This window comes from Equus przewalskii, chromosome 16 (assembly GCF_037783145.1).
Source record: "Equus przewalskii isolate Varuska chromosome 16, EquPr2, whole genome shotgun sequence".
In the NCBI taxonomy this organism is placed as follows: Eukaryota; Metazoa; Chordata; class Mammalia; order Perissodactyla; family Equidae; genus Equus; species Equus przewalskii.
In genome coordinates this window covers 42323637-42348078 of record NC_091846.1, presented here as the reverse complement: position 1 = coordinate 42348078, position 24442 = coordinate 42323637, and the positions used below count along the sequence as shown (strand labels likewise).

The following is a 24442-nucleotide window of genomic DNA, read 5'->3' as shown; positions in this document are numbered from 1 at the left end:
CCTGTATATTTTCAAAAATTACTTAGCTGAGTGATGTCAATCTAAGTGTATGTTATTTTTCACTGTTCATGGAGAGTGCAAATATTTCTAGAAAGAGCTAAACTACTGACAAGATTATCGTCCGTGAATTTTCATTCAGAAAAATAGGTGGTTTATCCTGTATTCAAAATCTTATCCCCTGACTGAACTATTATGAATCATGTCACAAAATGTCCTTGTCTCTTAACATCTTTAAGAAATTTTAATTCATATAAGAAATTTAATATAAATAACAATTCATTCTGTTTAAGGTATGTATTTGTCAGTGTCACTTCAGTGATCTCTTTGACAATATTGACTGATTTAATTAATTGACTAATTAAATGTCCAATCTTGCTGCACCAAGTATTCGAAGCAGCATATAGCCTATATTATGGTCATAAAATTCCATTACTGGAAGAGGTTTATAGATCATCTTGCTTCATGTCTCATTTATAAAAATAAGAAAGCATTGGTCCAGAGATTTTAAATTATTTTTTCAGGCTTAGTTAGAAGCAGAATGTGAATGGGACCCTAGTTCTTCTAAGTTATACTTTAGTGGCCTTTCAACACTCTGAATAAAAAAAGTTTAATTTTGTATATTTGACACATTTATGTGAAAGGAAGATTTTTTGTTTTTTTTTTTAAGATTTTATTTTTTCCTTTTTCTCCCCAAAACCCCCCAGTACCTAGTTGTATATTCTTCGTTGTGGGTCCTTCTAGTTGTGGCATGTGGGATGCTGCCTCAGCGTGGTTTGATGAGCACTGCCATGTCCGCGCCCAGGATTCAAACCAACAAAACACTGGGCCACCTGCAGCGGAGCGCGCGAACTTAACCACTCGGCCACAGGGCCAGCCCCTGAAAGGAAGTTTTTAATAAGCATTTCTTGATAATGAATATGATGATGATACTTAGTAACGTTTTATGTAATCTGAGGTGGTATCGAGTCAGAAAAGTATGTTTAACTCACTGTATAATCTTGCTATACTTGTGTCCTTGAAAGGTGTCCTATGTACATTTTCATAAATCTATGATGTGGTTCTATGACCCTAAAGTCAGGTTTCTAAGATGTTTAACTTTTCATAGTTTCATATTTCTGAACTTATTTTTCACCTGAATGCTTATTTCAACAATTGTAGGAAATTAAACTTGTTCAATTTAGAATATTCAATTTAATGACCATCAATGAACTTAATTCAGGGTTTCTCCTAAGTTACAGAGTTGCTGTTAATTCTGAGGAGGATTACATATGGCCAATGTGCTACAGAGAGACCCAGAGTTCTTTATCAACCACTGTGCAAGCTGGCATGTTCATTTGCTGTCACAACTCATTTCCACTGGTTTCTTTTTGTGGCACCTACCCATCGTGGCATCCACAGCCTTACTGGAAATCATTTGTGTGCAGCACAGCTAGTCCTGGAGTTTGTGGGGACTTTCAAAATCTGCTTCAGGCCTCTATTTCAACTAATACCCCATACGAATTTTTACATCCCTGCTTTATCACCCTGTGGTTCCAAGGAAACAGAGGATTTACTTGTTTGCCTTATTAATTCCTCTGAAGGGGAAAAAAGCAGGTTGTCTTCGATATTTTTTTCTCCCGTTCTCTTCATTCCACCATCTTTCTGCAACCTGCCAGTTAGCCTGGAAATGACTAGGAGAAAGAACCTTTTGTCAAGGATTTCCAATGAGGTCTGGCTCACTTGCATCTCTGACTCCCTTCTCTGTCCTGAGCTATGGACACCTCAAAACCTCAAAAGACAAGTTTGAGATGCCCAGAACACTTTTGTACCAAATTATTGTCTCTGGAAATTAATTGCAAAATAAATTTTTTTAGTGTCCCTTCACATGTTTTATAGCTTTATTAAAGTACTATTTACATGCCATAAAATTCACCCCTTGTAATTGTGCAATTTAATGACTTTGAGTAAGTTTTTAGATTTGTACAATAAATACCACTGTGAAAAGTCAGAATATTTCTATCACTTCAGTGGATCCGTGCATGGGCTGTGCTGTGTATTTAAAGTTCAGGCATTTTTCTTCTTCCCCAGCTTTTGCTTTCTGCATAGTTCTCTGACACCTCCCCTACACATTTATCCAGGCTCACAGAAAGCCAGGGATATACGGAAAACTTCTCATGGCCCACTACGGATTTTTCATTTCTGAGACCTCATTGTTAAATTTCCCTATCAGGGTTACAACCCAAAGCTAGCTAAGTCACTTGTCATCCCTGTTCATTAGCTACTGAGAGCACTATTGTTACTGACTAGGCCGGTGCTTTTTCTTCTTCAGTCCAAATCCAGTGAGCTCCATCGATCAGCAAAGCTTGTTGTTCTGGCTTGTCCCACCAAACGACGGGGAGAGGGAGTCGATTCAGGCAAGACTGCCACAGGCTCTCACTGTTCAAAAGTTTAGTAAATTTTCAAGATTAACATGTCTGAAGTGTTGTAAACCTTTGATTAACTTCCAAAATCCTGAAATTCTTGTTAGTGTCTATTCCGTCCAGTTTCACAGTTGCCTTTGGGGAGAGGTTCTACTGAGCTCTTCAGTTTGCCATCCTGGAAGTCCCAACGCTCAAAGTGTCTTTTGAAATTCAAAGCCCGAGAATAGACTCTTTCTTCTTCTTGTCATCCTTTACCTTAGTCATGTTTTGTGACATCCTAAGTATTGTCTGGATGGGGCGGAGGCATTGAGGTGGGAGGCTGAATTCTACAATTTAAAGAAATGGAGATAAAAATAAATTCTGCTGTGACAGTAACACTGAAATGTCTGATGTCCCCTTTCATGCTATAGAGATCCTTTTCCCTTGCATTCTATTCTATAAAAGATTTCACATGCAGCACCAATACATGTTGCTAGCCAGATTCTGACCTGAAATGGTTGCCTTTCCCACTAGTGTTGATTTGTACTTTTCCATAAAACAGCACCATACAATTTCCCCTGTCAGTGTACCCAACACACAGAAACTCTCGATAAATAGTAGTTAAGAAAAAAAGAGTCATTTGTGATTTAGTAGCAAAAATTAGATAGGCAAGTAGAGGCAAAGGTGACTTGGATTTAATTTATTAAGATATTAAAGAATTGGCTAAAAATCTTCAAAAAATTACTTAGCTTTAGGTGTCATTTTATATATAATTAAGAGCATATAGTGCTCTTAATATATACCGGAAAAGTATAAAAATGCATTTTTTAGCAAAAATAAAAATTAAAGGAAAAGGAGTAATACATGTAATACAAGTGAACTCATGAATTAAACATCATTCAAATTTATTCTTCAGCTTCACAGTTCAATGAATCTGAACTTTCAGAAAGAATTTTCAGAGAAATATTTTTGATGGAAATATTCAGAATAAAGTGAACTTTTCTTAATCGTACATCAGGATATAAATGAGAATGACGACAGTTTTGCAGCTTTGTTTCATAAAGACATTTAATTTTCATATTGTTAGTAAATATTTTTAAGGACTGAAAAGGGTAATTTATTGTCCCGTTTTAGATTCCAAGCTATGTAATCTCTTAAAATTGTCTGGTCCCACAGTACACTGAAACAATATTTTCCAAAGTCTAAATAGGAAATGATGCAGCTTTAGAAAATCCTGCTGCTGGGCAAGAAAGCTGTAGTTCTTTACAAAATCTCTCAAAGACTACTGGGGTAGATCACACAGCATCAATGGGCTGACAAAAATCTTTATCTCCTTCTTTTGGGGTAGTTTAGATTAAGAAGTTCTATCAAAAAGCACATGCTGTTTTAAATTATAGCCCACAGGAAAAAAAAACTTGATTTCTTTTTTGGTTTACCATTTATGTAAGAAAATTCTATCATCTCTTATATACTGGTTGCAGAGATCAGAGTAAATTTCTGAATTTCTTGCTAGCTTGTTTCATTAAATTGTTTTCCTCACATTTTGACTTTCTAAGTATTTAAGCAGGTAGTACTACATATGAAGAATAAAGAAAATTTCTCCTTAGATTTTATGTATTAAAGCACTGTTTCATGGACATAGTTAATTCAAAGAACAATTTAGGCCCATTCAACACCATTAGATGTTTTGCTCTGACATTTAAATAGAATAAATGAGCCTCTTTCCAAGTGAGAAGCACCTTTCTTTGCTTTTTAAAATTCTTTAAGTGAAATTCACAGAAATGGCTTCATTGTTTTGTTTCTTTTTCTAATAAATACAGAAGTGCCTTGACATTTGTGTTACAACAGTGATAAACCTCTTTAAAGTATCAATGTGCTTTGGTCTTGAACCACACACATATACACACGCAAAGTCCTGCCCTCTACCAATGGTCCATTTACTTTGCATTGTGTCCACTAGTGGTGGAAGTGCACGTTTACAGGATTGTTAGACTTTATTTTTGTTGCGTGGGGGGGTATTTAAATCTTTGTGCATATTTTGTGGTGTAGTGGTTTCAATCTCTTGGGGAATGTCTAAAAACCATAGATGAACAGGCCCCACTCCCAGGGGACTGGCTTCACTCGGTCTGGTGGGGCTCAGGCATCAGTATTTTAAGAACCTCACTTAGTGATTTTAATGTAGAGGCAGGTTGGAAACCAATTGTCTTGATTTTAGGATTGTTACTAATCCTAATACCCTAAATACTTAGTATGCTATTTAAGGAAAATGAGCCCTGTTTATTCCTATCTTTGGCTTCTCCTAGAAACTACTTTTCTACCCTTGTAAAATAATTTGAATAATGCCTGGATCTTCAAGATAGCAAAACTTGTAAACTTTTTTATCACTTAAATTTTATTCAAAGACTAGAACAGTCTGAAGAGGCCAGTTCTCCTCTTTCCCTCTCTTACCTCTAATCCTGCTGCCATGCATTCCTCTTGAACTGAGGATTTCCTCAGCAAAAAAAGTACCTCCAATCTTTCCAAAGGAAAACAATCCAGTAGAAAGAGAAAATTTCACTCCTCTCATTAAAAGATTTACGTTTTAGCCAAAAGGAATGTATAAGCATCCTATTTTGGAGACAATGATAATGTTTTATTTTACACATTCTACCAAGGCAAAAATTTCATGAGTAATTTGTTAATCATTCTTACAGTGAAAATGAGTTAGCAGCATACAATGGGTTTGGGTTAAAACTAACATGGAAATATATCAGAATGATGGGAATGCATAAAATGAAACTAACTGCCTGCTATTAAAATGCACATAACCTAAGCTTTCACAAAATAATATACTACAAATAATGATCATTAACCAACTAATGTCCAAAATTTATTTATGTACATAGTAGACATTTAATACTTGTGAAATGAATGACTATGAACTTAAATATCAATCAACAAGAATATCAGTTCAACGGTCAACAGAAATAGCAAATTGAAGCATCGATTTATTTGGAATATATGAGTTACATTCTAACTCTAGTACCTTTTAGTTGGGAAATCATAGGAAAATACTGAAATCACCAGCTCCTCCAATCTAGCCTGACCAGCCTCCGGGAAATGTTGTGAGGCTTAAGCAAAATCCAGTAGTATGAATGAAAACATTTCTATAAGCTAAAAAGTACTATGCAACTTTAAGATATTATTACTTTTCAATAATATTAGTTACCCAGTAAAACTGAACTTCAGAGATATTTGTACTGTTTACATTATCAACAGAAGCTCTACCAATGAGACAAGTTAGCCTCTTGGAACTTTCTTCAACGTAAGTTAGTAACATCATATTTTAATGTTCATATTTCCTATGTATAATTAATACATTGCATTATTTTTAAATTTTAAAATTGTACGAGAATAAAGAATTATACTGAATTGATCCTATTATACAAATAATAATCACATTTAAATCATGAATGGAAGTCCAAGATTTGTGAGAAACAACTAGTAACAAGTTAGCACATAATTTGCCATTCTCATCAAACTTATGATAATAATAACCTAAAACCCATTAAATGATAAACGTTATTATTATGTTACAGGATGCTTAGTCATTTTTCATAAACGACTGCTTTAGTATTACTTTTAAATAGTGATACTTTTCTAATTGTTTCCTTCTTGATTTTTAGTTGCCACTTTTTGATTTTTCTGTATCTGTAACTATCAGAAAAGTTATTGGTATACCCTGACAACATCTTCTGATAATTAATCAAATCATCATTACATGTTTTCCACAATTGAGTATAATAAAGCAAACAAACACTACACAAATCTGTGGCCTATGTGCTGATACAAACAGACAAATATGCTCTCTAAAAACAGTATAATTAAACTAGTAAAAATAACAAAATGATAAAATATTTTCAACCACTGGGGAAATAACCCATGGTTAGAAACTATTATAAAATATTTTGAAGATTAGTAAAGATACATAATATAAAAACTCAGACAAATGTAGCTAAACCTCATGGAAATGTAAAATCTTAATTGAATATATTGGGGGGAAAAAGAAAGACTGAAAAGCAATTATGTAGTCTGTATTCCAAGAAACTAGAAGCAAAGGACAGCATTAAATTCAAAGAAATAAAAGAAGAAAATTATCAAAATAAGAGCAGAAACCACCCTATGTCTACACGGCTTCACTGGTCAATTCCTCTGACTATCTAAGGAACACCAATTTTACACAAACTCATCCAGAAAATAGTAATAGAAGAAACGCTCTACAAATACTTTTCTGAGTCCCTCGCAGCCTTGATAAAAAATTTACAAGAATGTCACAGGAAAAGAAAATTACAGATTCTCATCAATTGCATATAAATATCTTAAACCAAATACAAGCTAATTAAATCTGGTGATACATAAAATAATTTGACCAAGGGGGATTTATGGTAGAAAAGCAAGGGTAGTTTAATATTCAAATATTAATAAATAATATGAATCATTACATTTACAGAAAAAAATGAGATAATATGTTTTAACAGATGAAGTAAAAGTATTTAACAAAATTTAACACCTATTTCTCATACATAAATTGTTAATAAATAGAAGTAGAAGGTAACTCACTGAATTATATATAAAATAACTATGAAAATCTTATAGGAAACATCATGCTTAATGGTGAAATATTGAACACTTCCCTGAGATGATAAATGAGAAAGGATGTCCCTTCTATTAAACGTTGTACTGGAGATGCAAGACAGTGCAATAAGAGAAGAAAATCCTTTTAAAAGGATAGGATTGGAATAAAAGAAATAAAACTCTATGTACAAAGAAAATCCAAAAGCAAATCTACAGATATACCTATTAGGAAACTACATGAATATTTCCAAACCCCTGCATGAAGCAAAAGTTACTGGTTACTGGTCTAAAGGATGATTGAATGGCAAATAAACCTTAGAAATTATAAATAGTGAATTAATCCAGAGAGATTTGCAGGTTTACCTCCCCTGGAGTCATTTATTTACATTTCAAAGGGTGATTGGATAAGTGCCATTCGCCTCCTCATCCCAGAGAGACTCTCTATACCTTAGAAAGATAAGTGTCCATGCTCCCTTGCAGGTTCACTCTCTGTCAATCTCTCTCTTTCTCTCCTTTTCTCTTGAGAAGAGGAGTTGTAGCTATACAAGTTTCCATATATAAGCTCCAAGACTCATAATTCTGGGGTTCTTTCCCAGAGCAGACCCACCTTGCACATGCAGAGTTCATCCACTTCTCACCAGGTCACCTTTTGGGGTAAAATAGGGTATGGAAAATCAGCACTAAAATATTCTGTAAGTAAATAACCACCTGCTTCTGAATCAGAAACCTCATATTTATTGTCAAGGAAGGAAGGGAGGGAGCAAAAGAGGGAGGGAGAAAGAGCAATAAAAAGAGAAAGAAAGAAAGAAAGAGAACAAATGAACATATCAATTTCATTTGAATAAGTGAACTTAGCAAGATTATTTAATACATGATCAATATACAAATATTAATTGTATTTCTATTGTGGCGGATCAGAATGGTATTTCCCATGCCAAAATGTGTCTCTTTACCTTAATTATTTTTAAGAACAAAAGACTCTTTGACTCTTTGAAAGAAACTTTGACCTTCCCTCTAACTGCCTAAAAGAATTTAAGATAGAAGGGGCTGTCCTCAGGACAGGCCATCACATAGAAAACTCTGGGGATTGGTAGACAAGGAGGGGCCTTGCTAAGCACATTTTTATCAAAGTTCCGTCTCTCAGGTCACATCTATAGATGGCCCAGCAAACACTTATCAAACATTTGCTTTTCCATCTCCCTGTAAATTACCTTCCTCCTCTTTGAAGTCCCAAACCACTACCCCCAATATCCTCCTTTGTCTTTAGCTGAAGATGGTATTTAAGGTGGTGGCTTTGGCCATTTTGGTGAGTTCCTCAGTTTTCCTGGGTTTCTCCCAAATATACATGTTATTAAACTTTGATTTTCTCCTGTTATTCTGTCTCATGTCAATTTCATTCTTAGACCAGCCAGAAGCACCTAGAGGGTAGAGGAATTGTCTTCCTCCCCTATACCTGCAATCCTAATCAAAATTTGAGAAGTTTTAGTCACATTTGACAAATGGATTCTCAAGTTTATACAGAAATTCAGAGGGCCAAATAGTCTAGGCAATCTTGAAGAACAAAACAAAACTGCAGTACATTTACTACAATACTCTAGGCATACAAATGCCTAAAAATTGCAAGAATGCAAAGTAGAAGAACTGTAAGGGTCTGAATAATAAATATAAAATGGAGTATAGCATACAGAAGTGAAGAACACAGGCTATGTAAAACAATGTCTAGGTTGTGAATTTAGATTCTGTCATTTACTAATTTTGTGACCTTGGACACATTATTAACCCCTCAGGGACTCAAATTCATTTCACATAAAGCGGTGCTAAAAATAGTAGCTTGTTATAAGGTTGTTGTGAGGATTAGATGAAATAAATTATGTAAAGTGTTTTGGGAAATGTCTGGAACATATTTAGCACCCAATAAACATTAGATATTATTACTCAAAAAGGAGAAAATATGCTACATGGGAAACATAGAGGGTAGAGGAAGGCAAATGTGATTGGAACACCGAGATCAAGGGAGAGAGCGCTACAAGATAATGCAGTGGCGGAAGGCAGACATATGACAACGACTGGTCCTGTTGATCATGATAAATGTTTAGGAATTCAATATAATTGTAATTGGAAACTAATGGAGAGATTCAAGCAGGGCAGTGACACAATGGGATGCACATTTTAGAAAGTTCTCTGGCTTCTGTGTGAAGAACAAAATGTGGTTGTTAAAGAAGGATACTAGTTATAAAGTCGTATAAGTCAATACAATGGAGGCCTGATCTAATGTTTTTAAGTTGAAATGCTGAGAACTGGTTTGATACAGGCTATATTTTGGAACCAGAGCTAACAAGATTTGCTGATAGATTGGATGTGCAGAATGAGAAAAAGAAAGATCAAGGATCACTCTGAGGTTTTTGGTGTCAGCAACCTGCAGGAATGGTGGTATTATTCAGCAAGATGGGAAGAAGGGAGGACAGGAGACTAGGCCAAGTGGGAACTCAATGTTTTAGATATACTTAACATGAGTTGTGTATCTTGTACCAAAATGGGCATGTTGAAAACACTCTTGGAAATAGAAGTTGATATATAGCTCAAGGGAGAGATTAAGGATAGAGATAAACATTTGTGTGTCAGAGGGATGATATTTGAAATAATAATAATGGCAATTATGATTATATATTCTTAGTTATGCATATCTTCTTCTTGCCAGCCTCTGTGCAAGAAGCTTTTTATATATCATCTCATTTATTTCTCAGAAATAACCCTAGGTGATAGATTCTACTTAGTGTCCATTTTAAGATAAGAAAATTAAACCTGGAGCTGGAGTAACTTTCATATGATCACAAATAATAAGTAATAGAGCTATGATTTGAACAAATGACAGTCTGACTAAAATCACTCTTCTCCAATTATGTTACCTTTTTTAACATCAAATTACCTCCCTCAAGTCAGAGAATTAAAAATGTGGCTTTCTAACTGCATATAACTGTTTAAGTTTGTCACTATGTTCTCTCTCATTTAATTTATGCCACATCATACAAAAAATATAAATGTGTATTTGAATTATTTCGTATTAAGAGAACAATAGTTCTTCCTCATATAAATTTATATTATAATATTAAATCAATACGCTATAACCTTATAATGCAGTAGCTATTATCTCTGTGTCCTTGAAGGAGAAAACTGAAATGAAACCACATTTTTTATTAAGGAGTCTAATGTAAGGAGTGGCAAAGCATCACCAATGGGGAAAAAATAATTTATTACAGTTACTAAAAGTTTTCTTCTTACATTATGAAACACAAGATTTTAGCCAATTGTACAATGATTATGAATTCTCTTTTGTGAATCCATCAGCCTCCCATTTTATTTTATTCTATTTTATTATTATTATTATTATTATTATTATTATTATTATTATTATTTTGGTGAGGAAGACTGTTCCTGAGCTAACATCTGTGCCAATCTTCCTCTATGTTTTTGTATGTGGGATGCCACCACGGCATGGCTTGACGAACAGTGTGCAGGTCTGCGCTGGGGATCTGAACCCGAGACCCCAGGGCCACCAAAGCACAGCATGCAAACTCAACCACTGTGCCACCAGGCCACCTCAGCCTCCCATTTTAAACAGTCTTCCATGTACTCCCTTTGCAGATCTCTTCTGTGGTCTCTGAGACACAGTTCCACTTTAGCTGAATCTCTCCTGTGAATTTTCTTTTCCTCTACATAACCAACCTTTATCTCAACTCTCCTTAATTAAATCAATAGCTCCCTTTATACTTTCCACCAAAAGTACTGACCAACCCTGAGGGGCTGCCGAGCGTTTGAGGTAAAAAACTTCTGGCAGCACAGCTGTGAAACCAAAGACATTTTTCTCTTCTTTGCTTCTTTACCGCCATCGTCTTCACTCTTCTTTCTGTTGATTTTTTCTCTTTCCCTTACCTCTCAGTAAAAAAGAGTTTCTCCATGTCTCAGAGGTGATAGCATGCAGCCACAGCAAGGTATTGCGAATAATCAGCATCTGGCAGGGGTTTCCTGTTATGGAAAGATCCCACTGGGAGCAGTGGAACATAAGCAGACATGCTGCTGCTACCCTGGAGGAATGATCGTAACCGGGCTACAAGACTGTAGTCCTAGATCTTAAATCCTTTAGATAAATGCTGCTGCAAGGAGAAGGAGCCAGGACACACACCCCTGTCAACATGATGCTTTTCCTTTGAAATCTGAAAGACTCCTGAGTCTCCCAGGTTTGGAAGCCCTTCTCCAAGTGAGAGTATCACTTTTTTAGGATATTTTCTTGTATATTTTGATGGGCCTGACAAAGCTACTCCCTGGCAGTTCTTATGCATACTAAACAGAATAAATGGCACATTTCCTACAGCACAAAATGCTTAAATACAAAATATTATGCAATTATCTTTCCATTCTGAGATATATCTTTTATTAATAAAAGATTATTTTATGAAATAAGTTAATATTTCTTTGAAAATAAGGGATTCACTTCCAAATAGCAAGACAAACAATTTGGTATGTCAAAAATGGTTTCCATTTATCACAGTGCAGAGCAATTGCCTTCATTTCAGTTTATCCAGGAAAATAAAGGATTTCAGCTCTGGTTTTAGAATTCTATCATGCAATTTGCTTGTGTAGGGCTTTTATAAGCAATGCATAGGTTATTAGGTTATTTTTCGGAGAGCTGTTGTGCTACAGTTTGTTAATTGTAGGAAGGGAAAATTTGAAAAATCACCATCCATTTGTGCCCTGGTTGAGAGTATGAGAAAGCAGCACAGTGTTAGGAAAATATTATAGTCTTGTAGCTAGACATCCCTGAGTTAAAATTTTATCTCTATCATTTACTAACCATATGGTTCTAGGTGAGTCCCTGAACAGCTCAGTTTCCTTAACTCTAAATTATAAGAACACATATATTTAAAAAGTTTTGGATGATAATGGTAATTGCTATAGACTGAATGTTTGTGTCCCCTCAAAATTTCTAGTTGAAACCTTCCCTGACGTGATATTATTTGGAGGTGGAGCCTTTGGGAGGTGATTGAGTAACAAGGGCCAGAGTCCTCACCAATGAGATTAGGGCCCTTATAATAGAGGCTCCAGAGAGCTCCTTTATCTCTTCCACCATGTGAAGAACCAGGAAGCGGACTTTCACCAAACATGAACATGCCAGTGCCTTGAATTTCCTAGCCTCTGGATCTGTGAAAAATAAAATTTTGTTGTTTATAAGTCACCCAGTCTATGGTAGTTTGTTATAACTTCCCAAATAGACTAAGACAGAAGTTGATACCAGAAGTGGGGTGCTACTCTAACAAATACTTAAAAATGCAGAAGTAGCCTCAGAACTGGGTAATGGGTAGAGGCCAGAAGAGTTTGGAGGTGCACCTAGAAAAAGCCTACACTACCATTAATGGACCCTTCAGAGTAATTCTGGTGAAAGCTCTTAAACAGGAGAGCCATAGAGAAAGCTTCAGTCTTCTTAGAGAATAACTAAGTCATCCTGAACATAATGTTGGTAGGAACATAGACGGTAAAGGCCATTTTGATGAGGTCTCAGGTGAAAATGAGGAACACGTTATTGGACAACGGAAGAAAGGTCATCCTTGTTATAAAGTGACAAAGAATTTGGATGAATTGTCATGTTCCAGTGTTTTGTGGAAGGTGGAACTTGCGAGCAATGAAATTGGATATTTAGCTAAGGAATTTCTAAGCAAAGTGTTGAAGGAACAGCCTGCTTCCTCCTGACTGCTTACAGTAAAATGTGAGGAGAAAAATGACTTAAAGATGGAATTGTTAATCAAGAAAAAGCAGAAATTAAAGATTTGGAAAATTCTCAGCCTATTCATACAATAAAAGATGAAAAATGAGGGTGTGGGTAAATAACCATTTGATAAGGAGATTAGTCAGCCATCTTAACTAAAGCCAGAAGCTATTGTTCAAGGCAATTTTTATTAATTAGAAGCAACCTTGTCTATGATAGTTTGTTAATAGCAGCCAGAACAGACTAAGACAATAATATATCCATTGTATGACAGATAGCACTCATTCCATATATGGTTCCCCACTTATTATGATTACTATATAAGCATAATTGCACTCAAGCATACGTTGCTCAATTGTTCTTAATCATATATCATGATATATACCATGATATCATGAAATAGCTCTCAGAATATTTTGAAATCAGCTTTTTGGAATAAGATACTGAAATCGCTAAAGCACCATGTAACACACAGTGTAAGAATCAAGAGAAGCTACACACTGATAAAAGTACCTAAGCATCTGGCAAACAAGACTGAGAATCTTAATGGTATAGTCAGGACTGCAAGTTTAGGTTGTGAGGACTTTGTCCCAAACGTGTCACCGCTTTGAGTAGATGAACATTCTATGTACTGGCACGATTTCTCTGAGCTGATAGACTTTGTTGGTTTACCTATGCCACATCTAATTCAGGATTGCCAGCAGTAGGAGTCACTGGACAAACAGGTTTATGATTACATTATTTTTTGGTCTAGGGAGCTACAAGTGATCCAAGCTTGTTCGTGTAAAACACTTGCCTGTACCTAACATAATTCGTGATACCACTGTTTCTTAAAATTTTCAGAACACAATTCTGAACACTGATTAAATCTATAGCAATTAATATAAGCTACTTTCTGCACCTAAAGTAAAAGTGCTGTGCCTTTGGGATCTATGTGAGTCTCTTTAGACCACATCCAGAGGACAATTAGACCTTGATGATGCTATCCTATTACGCACTTGAAATAAGTAAAAATGCAGGGATGAGAAAACTCTGTGGCTTTCCAGCCTACATGCCCCGGATATTGGGATACTTTAGGATGTGGAAATTTCAGCCAAATAAAGGAAGGAAAAGGAAAGAAATAAAGTTTTCCACTGGCTTTTAGTATGCAAACATCTGTTGGTGATTTAGGAGGTCTTTTGGCTGATTTCAGCATGAGCGAAGTTGGCAATCAATGTGAAGTATCTCAGTTTCAAGGGAAATTATTATGGAATGTTTTTGTGGACAAGTATTCCATTTCAGTAGACCAAAAGTTAACATACATTTCTCTGGAATGTTTTCTTTTTACTTTTTTTGAGGAAGATGGACCCTGAGGTAACAACTGCCACTACCCCTCCTCTTTTTGCTGAGGAGGACTGGCCCTGAGCTAACATCTGTGCCCATCTTCCTCTACTTTATATGTGGGACGTCTGCCACAGCATGGCTTGACAAGCAGTACATATGTCTGCAACCGAACCAGCGAAGCCTCGGCCACTGAAGCAGAATGTGAGAACTTCACCACTATGCAACCAGGCTGGCCCCTGGAATATTTTCTTAAAAAGAGAAAACCAAAGCACATAATCTTAGGATTTTATTCTATGCCTAATAGGTATAATCCAATTTGTAGCTTTATGAACTGCAGAAAATATTAGGCAGTACCTAGATATATATGAAATGTAAGCGGACTTGAGCTTCAATCCTCACATTTCCCATTCTCTTCCCAGCATTCCCAGATGGACTTTCTTGACATACCCAGTGCCTTCGTGGTCTCTCCTTTCTCTTATTTGCAGATCCTATGATATAATTTATTCATCCTATGACATAAATCGAAAAAGCCCTCATAGACATTTTCTTTGCTTTTCAACAGATAAACAAAAAAGGGTCTCACAGTGAATTTTTAAAGCATTAGTCCTGTGTGTTTCTGATTGTCAGTCTGTGTGCATAGGGAGGTGGATATGTTTAAAGATATTAGTGTAACTTTTTCTTCCACTCTTGAAATTTACCATTTGTATTTCAGATTAAATAACCTGAATTCTCTTTCATTTTGCACGAATTGCTTCCTGGGGTACTATCCTCCCTTAGACATGAGAATTACAATGAAAGTAAAATGGAGAAATAATATAAATCAAGCAAAATACAAAACACAGCAAAAGAAAAATAAACGCATCTGTCTATGAAATGCCTACAAGATGGAGGCAATTTTATTCTCCTCTCAAATTATTAGGGTTATTGTTTTACTTCTTCACACACATTCTATATTTATACATCTTCTCAGTTGCAATTAAATTCATTTGCTTATGTTTATTAGTCATCATAAAATATACTCACTATTGAAACCATCAATATGCCAAACCAAATATTTCTAACAAAGTTCCTTTAGAAGTGACTGGAATTGTAGCAATCTGCTCCATACTCCCCAAATGAGGCTTTTCTCAAGTACCAGGCACCTGGGACTGACTTCTCATGACTCTCTGCTCACCTACCTTATCTTCAAATATCATCTGCAAACAGTTATGATTCTTTTTCTTCCTGTCTTATATATTCATCACATCATGATAGACAACATACTAAACCATTTCTAGATTGCTTACCATGTCCAGGCCTTTTGCTCAGCAATAATTTAGCAGTTTTGCATGTGCACTAATCTAACTTCAATAACTTGGATTTTGCAAGAAGGATAAGAGGAAAAAGAGAGCCAATATCAAATATTTTATTTGACCCTAAGACCTTTGGAGATATTTTACCAAATAATTTCAAATTACTATCTATCATCATCAATATCATTATCTATCATCATTGGTATCAATATCATGTCATCATCACCATCATCATCATCATCATCTTTCCTTTTCTCTATATAGTTCTTGAGAAATCACAATTTTTAACAAATGTCCTTTCATTTAACCTTGCAATGGCACTGTAAAAATGACCATCTTACACAGCAACTAAAGTTCAAGGAAGTTTAAAAACAAAACTGTGCAAAATAAATGAACTACTAAGCAATAACGTTGTGTTTCAACACTGTGACTTCTAATTTTAATGTACAGAATAGTTTTCACACTAGGTGTTAGCTTTTTAATATCTATATTTATTATTATCATCTTCAATATATGCACAAAAGTTTCCGGGCAGAGCAGATTATCATCATTTACTTAGAGAAAATAATAAGCGTGATTCCTCTGTGCCCCGATTTTTACCACTGGAATGGCAAATGAAAACCAGATATCACAGGGTCTGTATTGTAGGTGAAGGACCAAGGAAAAAAAATCTAGACTTTATATAGGAAAGAGACCACAAAAAGATAAATCTAGAAATTTATATAGGAAAGTCCCCCATTCCCTTCAGAGAGAGTCTTTGTGGAAACGTAAGGGGAAGGATGCTGGGTCCTCACTCTTTGGAATACAATGAATCTCTTTAGGAGAGATAGAAGACCAGTCTCCAACTTTACAAGCCAGGGAATGTCTCCCTTTCCCACGTCACATGCCCCTTTGAAATACAAACACATATTTCTGAAGAAGTAAATCTCTCTATCTTTTTTACTAGCTAATGAGTTATAAATTAACTTCTTAGGCTTGTCTTTTAGCCTAGGTCTGAAATTTCAGCAAGTTTTGCTCAAAAAGTCCTGTGCATAAACATAAACATATTTTCTAAACAGCCTCATGCCAGGCTTAGATGAAATGTATTTTTATAGCAAAAGTATACCATATATTAAAAAGAACGATAATTTCACAGAAACTATTAGTCTTTCATACCTTGCAAAAGAAAATAATATCTTGTATTTTTTTTAAATTTCAAATAGAGTACCTGCATTTGCTAGTTTTAAATTGACATGAAATTACTGATTTGTAATTAATACAATTTTAATATCAAACTAAGAATTTTGTCTTCACAATAAGATATGGCATTTATTCATTAAAGAAAAAAATCAAATTGAGTACTCTGCTTGAGGATTGAGTAGGATGATGGAAATGGCCAGACTCTTGTCCTTAGTAGCATTGTGTCCTTGATCAAATCATTTAACAACCCCATACTGAAATCTCCTCATCTGAAAGGCTTTAATACAATTACAAATTAATAAGATCGCTGTGGCGATTAGATGAATTTATATATTTAAAGCAATTGAATACCATAGGCAGGGAATGCATTTCTCCGTATCTAACACAGTGCTTTGCAATTAGTAAGTATTTCATAAATTACTTCATGTTTATCAAGGTATTCTAAGAAAGCTGGAGCTTCAACACATGAAAGTGCTTGATCACTGGATAGTATAACTCCAGATATTTGGGTGAATTTAGAAAGTCTTTAACAAGAACAGTTAAGGCTGCCAAAATTAATCATAAAAGTGTGTGTACTTTTAAAGACAAGAATAAATCATGAGTTTGCACTATCTTGTGCTTGAAATGTTCTTAAAGTCTTGATCCAGGTACATTAAGTTCCCACTTCACAAATGAGATATATGTGGAATCTGTGGAATGAATAAGTTAACGAATCAATGTTATCATATATAAATGAATGACAAATAAGGACATGGTTAGGAAAACAAAAAACAAAACAGGAAAGATACCCATGAGAAGTGTCAACAAGTTTCCAAACATTTTCACCAAAATATCTTTTTTCTCTTTGTTAAGATCAAAGCTAGAGAAGGGGACAATGTCACGCCAAGATGAGGACCAAACAGTAATAGCAGTAAAAGCAGTCCTTGTGATCTGAACAGCTATACGAATTCAATCAGATTGCTTTTTCCTGAAAAATAACTTCTCATGCTGAAAATTCACCTAGCATTATTTCTTGAGAGTAATAATCTGATTTCTTGTTACTGGGGTTAGTTTTTGCATTCATTAAATTCTCCACGTTAGCATAAACTCAAATTTTGTGGTTTTGCTTAATGTGACATAAGTGATTGAAGTAGGCATCTTCTCGTTTAAGTGTAAACCTTTTAGTCTATGTGTATGAAAACAAACAGCAATAATAAAACAGAGTAACTGCTAACAATTTGAATAATCACAAAAGAAATCACCCAAAACTAATGTTGAAAGCATTTCAGAATATTTGTATATTTTTAAAAATTTCTGTTTCCTCATATTTAATCTGCTGAATGCATTTTATTATGATACCTTGCTGTTATTTTTTAACAAAATAATTTCTGGATTTCCATAAAATCTTTCTTGATTCCAAAGTGAATGATCCAGAACATCTACTGTTCTTATATCATAGAGAATAATGTTCAGAAAGACATGTTCAGAAAGAAATAATCCTCCAAGGAATTAATTTAAAGATCCTGCAAAAAATTTTCTATTTTACTAAAATTGAAACTTTACTAAAAGTTCTCCATTATATTCTTTCTTTAATTCGTACTTTACACAATATGCCATTCATCTGCTATGTGGTTTCACTTCTATAGGGAAAAAAAACCCTACTGCTTTATGTTGACTCAGGATTTCCTTTAGACTATAGTTCTTATCAAAATGGTTAGGATCTCATTTCCACAAAGGTGAAATCCATTGTTGTTTTATCTTCGAAATACCATCTATTTCAAAATGTCTTATTTAGCAAACACTCAATATAAACTGTTTCACTTAATCTAATTCCTTTTCAAATGAAGTTGGAAAGTAGTAATTTATTCACATTAGTTGAGAATGAGGTATTGTCTTAGCAGCAGCAAAATGAATTATTAGCAAAATTCAAAGACTCTAGCGCTGGTTCTGATGGCCTGGGGCAAGTCGATTGCCTTAAGTAGAGCTATATATGTGATGACTCTTGACCATTTAACTTGAAAATTTAGAAGGAGGAGTGCTTAAATGTCTCTCTCATTTAAATTCTAAGATCTCATTACTTATAAAGGTGTCCCATCCAAATGTGTAGCTGTTCCATTTTTTACAGGCAAAGTTCTGTAAACTGAAAAAGAATATAACATTGCTGATAACAATGAACTATTCCAAAGCTACCTTTACTGCCCTCTCTTTAAAAGTATTTCAACAAGTTCTCTTTTGGTCAGTGGAGGTTTTTAATGGAACAGGGTGGATTAATTTGCTTCCCTTCTCATAACAGCGCCAAACCTGTAAGAAGTTGATTGAAGAGTCAACATTCATAACGGGAGGAATCAGAAGGCCGAGAAGTGTCAGGAGAAGATGCTCATTCTGACAGTGGTACAGATTTGTTACATATCAACGAGCATGTTCCACTCAACATTAACTGTATGAAGCAGGGTAAAGGACAGTGCTAGCAGTCTAATTAGGAGCCAAATCACACAGAAGAGCAAAGCTGAGCCCAGGATGCATGAAATGGCAGGAAGCAAAAATGAGACAGGGAACAGTAAGTAGGACTGGGGAATCCTCTAAGTTAACTGAGAAATAGAAATAGGTTATGGAACAATTCAGTTTAAGATATTGAGGGGAAATATTTTAAATGCAAGACAAAGAATATTTCAAATGCAAGACGTGATCATGAAAGGATGAGACAATAAAAAACATTTCAGTAGCAGAACTCGCAAACTGGCTGCCTGCCACATGAGTCTGGCTGCACATAGCAGGTTCAGATTGACATGTTCAGATTGAAGAAAAAAAGTAAATAGTCCCCAGTCTTTAAAAGCTTGAGATTCCACATGGAAAAAAAAAATTACACTCTTCAACAGTTCCCTATTTCATTCAGAAACAAATCAAATTCCTTACAATTCTGTATAGGAACCTTCAAGAACTGCCCACACCATAGCCTTACCTCTCTGACCTCATTGCCTACCTCTCTCACTTTGCTGTAGCCACTTTGGCTTTCTTGCCCTTCCTTCAACACGCCATCTTTTACACTAATAGCTTCTTCTGCCTGCAGTTCTTGTCCTCCGATACCAGCATGACTTGTTCCTTCATCTCCTTCAAATCGTAACATACTGACTACTCTATTTAAAATTGCAATCTCACCCATTATTCCCTATCTCCTTTACTATGCCTTATTCTTTCTCCATAGCAGTCATCATATTTAAAAATATTATATAATTCACTCATTTAGTATGTATATTGCTGGCACTTTCCCCAGTAGACTGTGAACTCGGTGAGGGCATGCTTTTTTGTTTTACTACTTTAAGTGCTGAAGACAATATGACCACCATTCCCACCCCCAGTTAAATCCCCATATATTCCTAAAGTTTGGAAGATGCTATAACACCAGATCTACATTATCTCATAACAAAAACTGTTTAGATTCCAGCAGCACACGTATCTCTTATATAAAGCATTCATTCTGATGTTTACCACAGTCTCCAATATTCCCTTCTGTCTCCTCAACAATGAAGCTTGGAATCATCATTTCTCATCAACCTTGTGATGATCTTTTTTCTTTTCTTTTTCAAATACTGAAGTTAAGAAAAAAGTTGAAGTACATATTGTATCTATTATGGAAACATAAATAAGATAAAATAGAAGAAATATTACTTTAGGGAAATGAAGAATACATCTCTTTATTTGGTTTTAATATGCACTTGGATCACCATTATGACACAAACCTGGCACGCTTCACTTATGCCATTATTTCCTGACCCTGTTGGAATGCTAATTTGAGGTTTCTGAATACAAGGTATGTGAAGATATGTGAAACTCGAAGTTTCAACTGGCATGGCAGATTGAGACCAAATCATAAAAAAAGTTAAATATTATATTAAGAAGTTTAGAATTAATGTTGGATAAGCCTCCAATTAGAAGTACTATGACTAAGTTTTTAGAAGAATGGATGGGGGTACAATGGAGAAGATAGATTCTTTGTACTCACAGAAAACAAAGAAAATTTACTTTTACTATTCTCTTTGCCATATTTTCTCCCCGTTGAATCTTTCCCATTTGTTCCTTACCTACTTTAGTAGAAGGATTGGTTTATATTTATTAAGTAATTCATCAATATGCCAACTAATATTTGACAAGGAATCCAAGAATATGCAATGGGAAAGGATAGTTTCTTCAATAAATGGTGTTGGAAAAACTAGATAACCACATGCAAAAGTGTGAAATGGACCCCTATCTTATATTACTTAGAAAAATTAACTCAAAATAGACTAAAGACTTAAATGTAAGAGTTGAAACAGTAACATTCCTAGAATAAAACATAGGGAAAAAGCTCCTTGACTGGTCTTGGCAACAATTTTTTGGATATGACACCAAAAGCACAAGCAACAACAACAACAACAAATAAATGAGTGAGACTATATCAAACTAAAAAGCTGCACAGCAAAAGAAACAATTAACAAAATTAAACAACTTATGCAATGGGAGAAAATACTTGAAAACTTTATATCTGATAAGAAGTTAATATCCAAAATATATAAGGAACTCATACAACTCAATAGCAAAAAACTCAATAGGATTAAAAAATAAGCAGAAGATCTGCCTAGACATTTTTCCAAAGAAGACATACAAATGGCCATCAGGTACACATAAAGGTGCCCAACATCACTGATCATCAGGGAAATGCAAATCCAAACCACAAAGAGCTATTACTTCACACTTGTTAGAATGGCTATTAACAAAAAGACAAGAGATAACAAGAGTTGGCAAGGATACGGGGAGAAAACAGAACCATCGTGCACTGTTGGACGGCATGTAATTTGTTCAACCACTAGAAAAAACAGTATGGAAGTTCCTCAAAAAATTAAAAACAGAGGGCCAGCCAGGTGGCGCAGCAGTTAAGTGCACACATGCCGCTTCTTGGCGGCCCAGGGTTCGCTGGTTCAGATCCTGGGTGCAGACACGGCACTGCTTGGCAAAAAGCCATGCTGTGGTAGGCATCCCAGGTATAAAGTAGAGGAAGATGGGCACGAATGTTAGCTCAGGACCAGTCTTCCTCAGCAAAAAGAGGAGGATTGGCAGTAGTTAGCTCATGGCTAATCTTCCTCAAAAAAAAAAAAAAATTAAAAACAGAGATACCATATGATACAGCAATTCTACTTCCGGGTATATATCCAAAGAAAACAAAATCACTATCTTGAAGAGATATGTGTACCTCCATATTCACTGCAGCATTGTTCAAAATAGCCAAGACATGGAAACAACCTAAATGTTCATCAATGAATGAATGGAAAGAAAATGTGGTATATATACACAATGGAATATTATTCAGCCATAAAACAGCAGGAAATCCTGCCATTTGTAACATCAAGGATGGACCTTGAGGGCGTTATCCTAAGTGAAATAATTCAGATAGAAAAAGACAAATATGTATGATCTCACTTATATGTGGAATCTATAAAAGCTGAACTCATAGAAACAGAGAACAGAATGGTAGTTGCCAGGGGCTGGGGGATGGAGACATGGAGAGATGTTGGTCAAAGGGTACAAACTTCCAGTTATACGATGAAATAGTTCTGGGGATCTAATGTACAGCATGGTGGCTATAGTTAACAATACTGTCCTATATACTAGAAATTTTCAAAGAGAGTAGATCTTAAATGCTCTCACCAAAAAAAAGAAGAAAAGGTAATTATGTGAGGTGATAGATGCATTAACTAACCTTATTGTGGTAATCATTTCAGAATATATATGTGTATCAAATCACCACATTGTACACCTTAGACTTACATAATGTTATATGTCAATTATATCTCAATAAAGTTGGAAAAAATATACCATGATATTGTCTCACCATTATGAGCAGGAACCATGGAAGACACAGGAATAATGGAAATGGTTGGGTACAAAACATAACAGAGATATTTCTAGCCAAATAATTTGAATAGATGAACCTCCCAATTATTTATAAATTATTTATATTTGTTAAGGGGAAGCAAATATAAATCCAGCCAAACACTCCAGGGGCTAATCAAAATTATCAGCAGTTAGAGCTTAAGAAGTGTTAATGACCAGCTGGTCCATTCCCTTTTACAAATAGGGAAACATATACAGAGAAGCAAATAGAATTTTCTAAGACATGGCTATAAACAGGCTCAATATTCTTTTTAGTATAATACACAGCCTCTATATTTATGGTAGATGTTGTACTGTTTCCATAGTATGCAATTGAGTTTTAAACCAATGTTTGAAAATTTCTTTTTCATTGAAGGCAATATAAAACAGGAAAAGACCAAATCAAGTTTATTTTAGAATAACCTACCTCGGCTATTTGGCTAAAGCAAACAAATAGCAAAATGATAATTTTTTAATTTCACAACCATGCTATTTCCCCCAAGACAAAATTTTCCTCATGTTCAGTAGGGAAGTTTTGTCACTCTATGTGTCTATTCGCAGAATGGGATCACCCACCTCCAATGCCTCCTGGTTAATGATCAGAACACAAGGGGTGGGAAATTATACAGATCCATTTTAAAAACTCAGGACTTCATCTGTTTATTGTGGGACATGATGCTTCTTTACTTTCCTTAACTACAACACCCTAGAAGTGTCCAGCTGGCCAAAAGAAGGCCCAGAGCATTCAAATTTAATTCTTGATTCAGCCGTCTAGATTACTTTGTTTGACTGAGAGAGTCCTAGATCCCAAGGATAATGACTACTTAGTCAAGTACACTGCTTGCCAAGTCCCTCTATAGTGGGCCAAAGTGAGATCATAATGGAACTCTGTAAATTTTTAAAAATTTCCTTGTCCCTGAACTGACCACTCCAGATGAAAGATCTTCAAGTGAGTGTAGGGAACGACTTGGAAAAGGGTGAAGTTATACCTGCTGGAACCGGACCACTCTGACTTTTGCGGCAAAAGAGAGGGAAACACCTCAGTGACATGTTTTAGACCCAGGGAAGTCTGAGGGAGGGAGGAATGTTAATGATCTCTTTAAGATTCACCCCAAAGCCTTGCTCAAAGAAGGAAAGCACTCTGGAGCAATTCTCCCAAACCCTGAAGGCACATTAAATTTAACTGACTGCTGGGTTTTCCACCCCCTGACAGAGTTCGCTGACCATGATTTGATCACCATTCATCTTAATCTTACTGAGATGCCTATCAGAAGCAGCAGCGGATGGCTCCCAGCCTCTGTACTTACCACACAAAACATATGTCAACGCCTCCAGCTGTTCTCCCAACACCGATTCCCATAGCCATAACGGAGTCAGTCTGTGAGGGGGATGAAATCCACTTCGCCAGAGACACGGACAAACAGGTCAGTTTGGACCGCCTGAGGGCTCCCGGAAGGCCGTAGAGTACAGCAGTTTTGCGCCGGGCATGCGCGGTGCCCTGCCCCGTTTTGGCTTCAGGCAGTCCCTCCAGCGCACAGTTTTGGGCCAGAGCCAGTCGGCAGCTCCACATCCCGCCGCAGGGCCTCTGGAGCACAGCGCGCTGAAGCGTTATGACTCTGACTGTGGAAGGTCCAGGAGTCCACGAGCACTGGAGATCGCGTGATAGAGACTGTGAGCCAACCTCCTTACTGACCAGTCTGGGAGGGGCACGGGGCGCTCAGGTGTTTCTCCTGCCAGGACTCGGCTGCCCCCGTAAATGGCCTGAAGTCCCAGGAGATGGGGCTTCCTGTGGGAAGTGAGGTTGTGGCTGCAATGCTTGGGGCCTGATTCCTCCATTCTCTGAACCACCCCTGATCCTCAGTGGATCCCAGCCCATCTTCTCCCTACTCTTCTATGGGGACTGCACTTAATCCAAAATCAAGGGATTGATTCATGTATTTGAAATGAACTATTACCCTAGAAGTCATGTTGGAGGCCCCATCAACCTGTACCCTCAACTGATATGCGTCACACTT

The 24442-nt window shown here is 35.9% G+C and overlaps 1 long non-coding RNA gene across 1 annotated transcript in view; it reads right to left on the bottom strand.

The window, feature by feature from the left end:
• The window catches only part of LOC139076391 (uncharacterized), a 35284-nt gene extending 11389 nt beyond the window's left edge, over positions 1–23895 (bottom strand). Inside the window, exon 1 of the long non-coding RNA XR_011527958.1 lies at positions 23735–23895. This is a non-coding gene — a long non-coding RNA (uncharacterized lncRNA). The remainder of the gene's footprint in view (positions 1–23734) is intronic.
• Between the last annotated feature and the right edge of the window lie 547 nt (positions 23896–24442).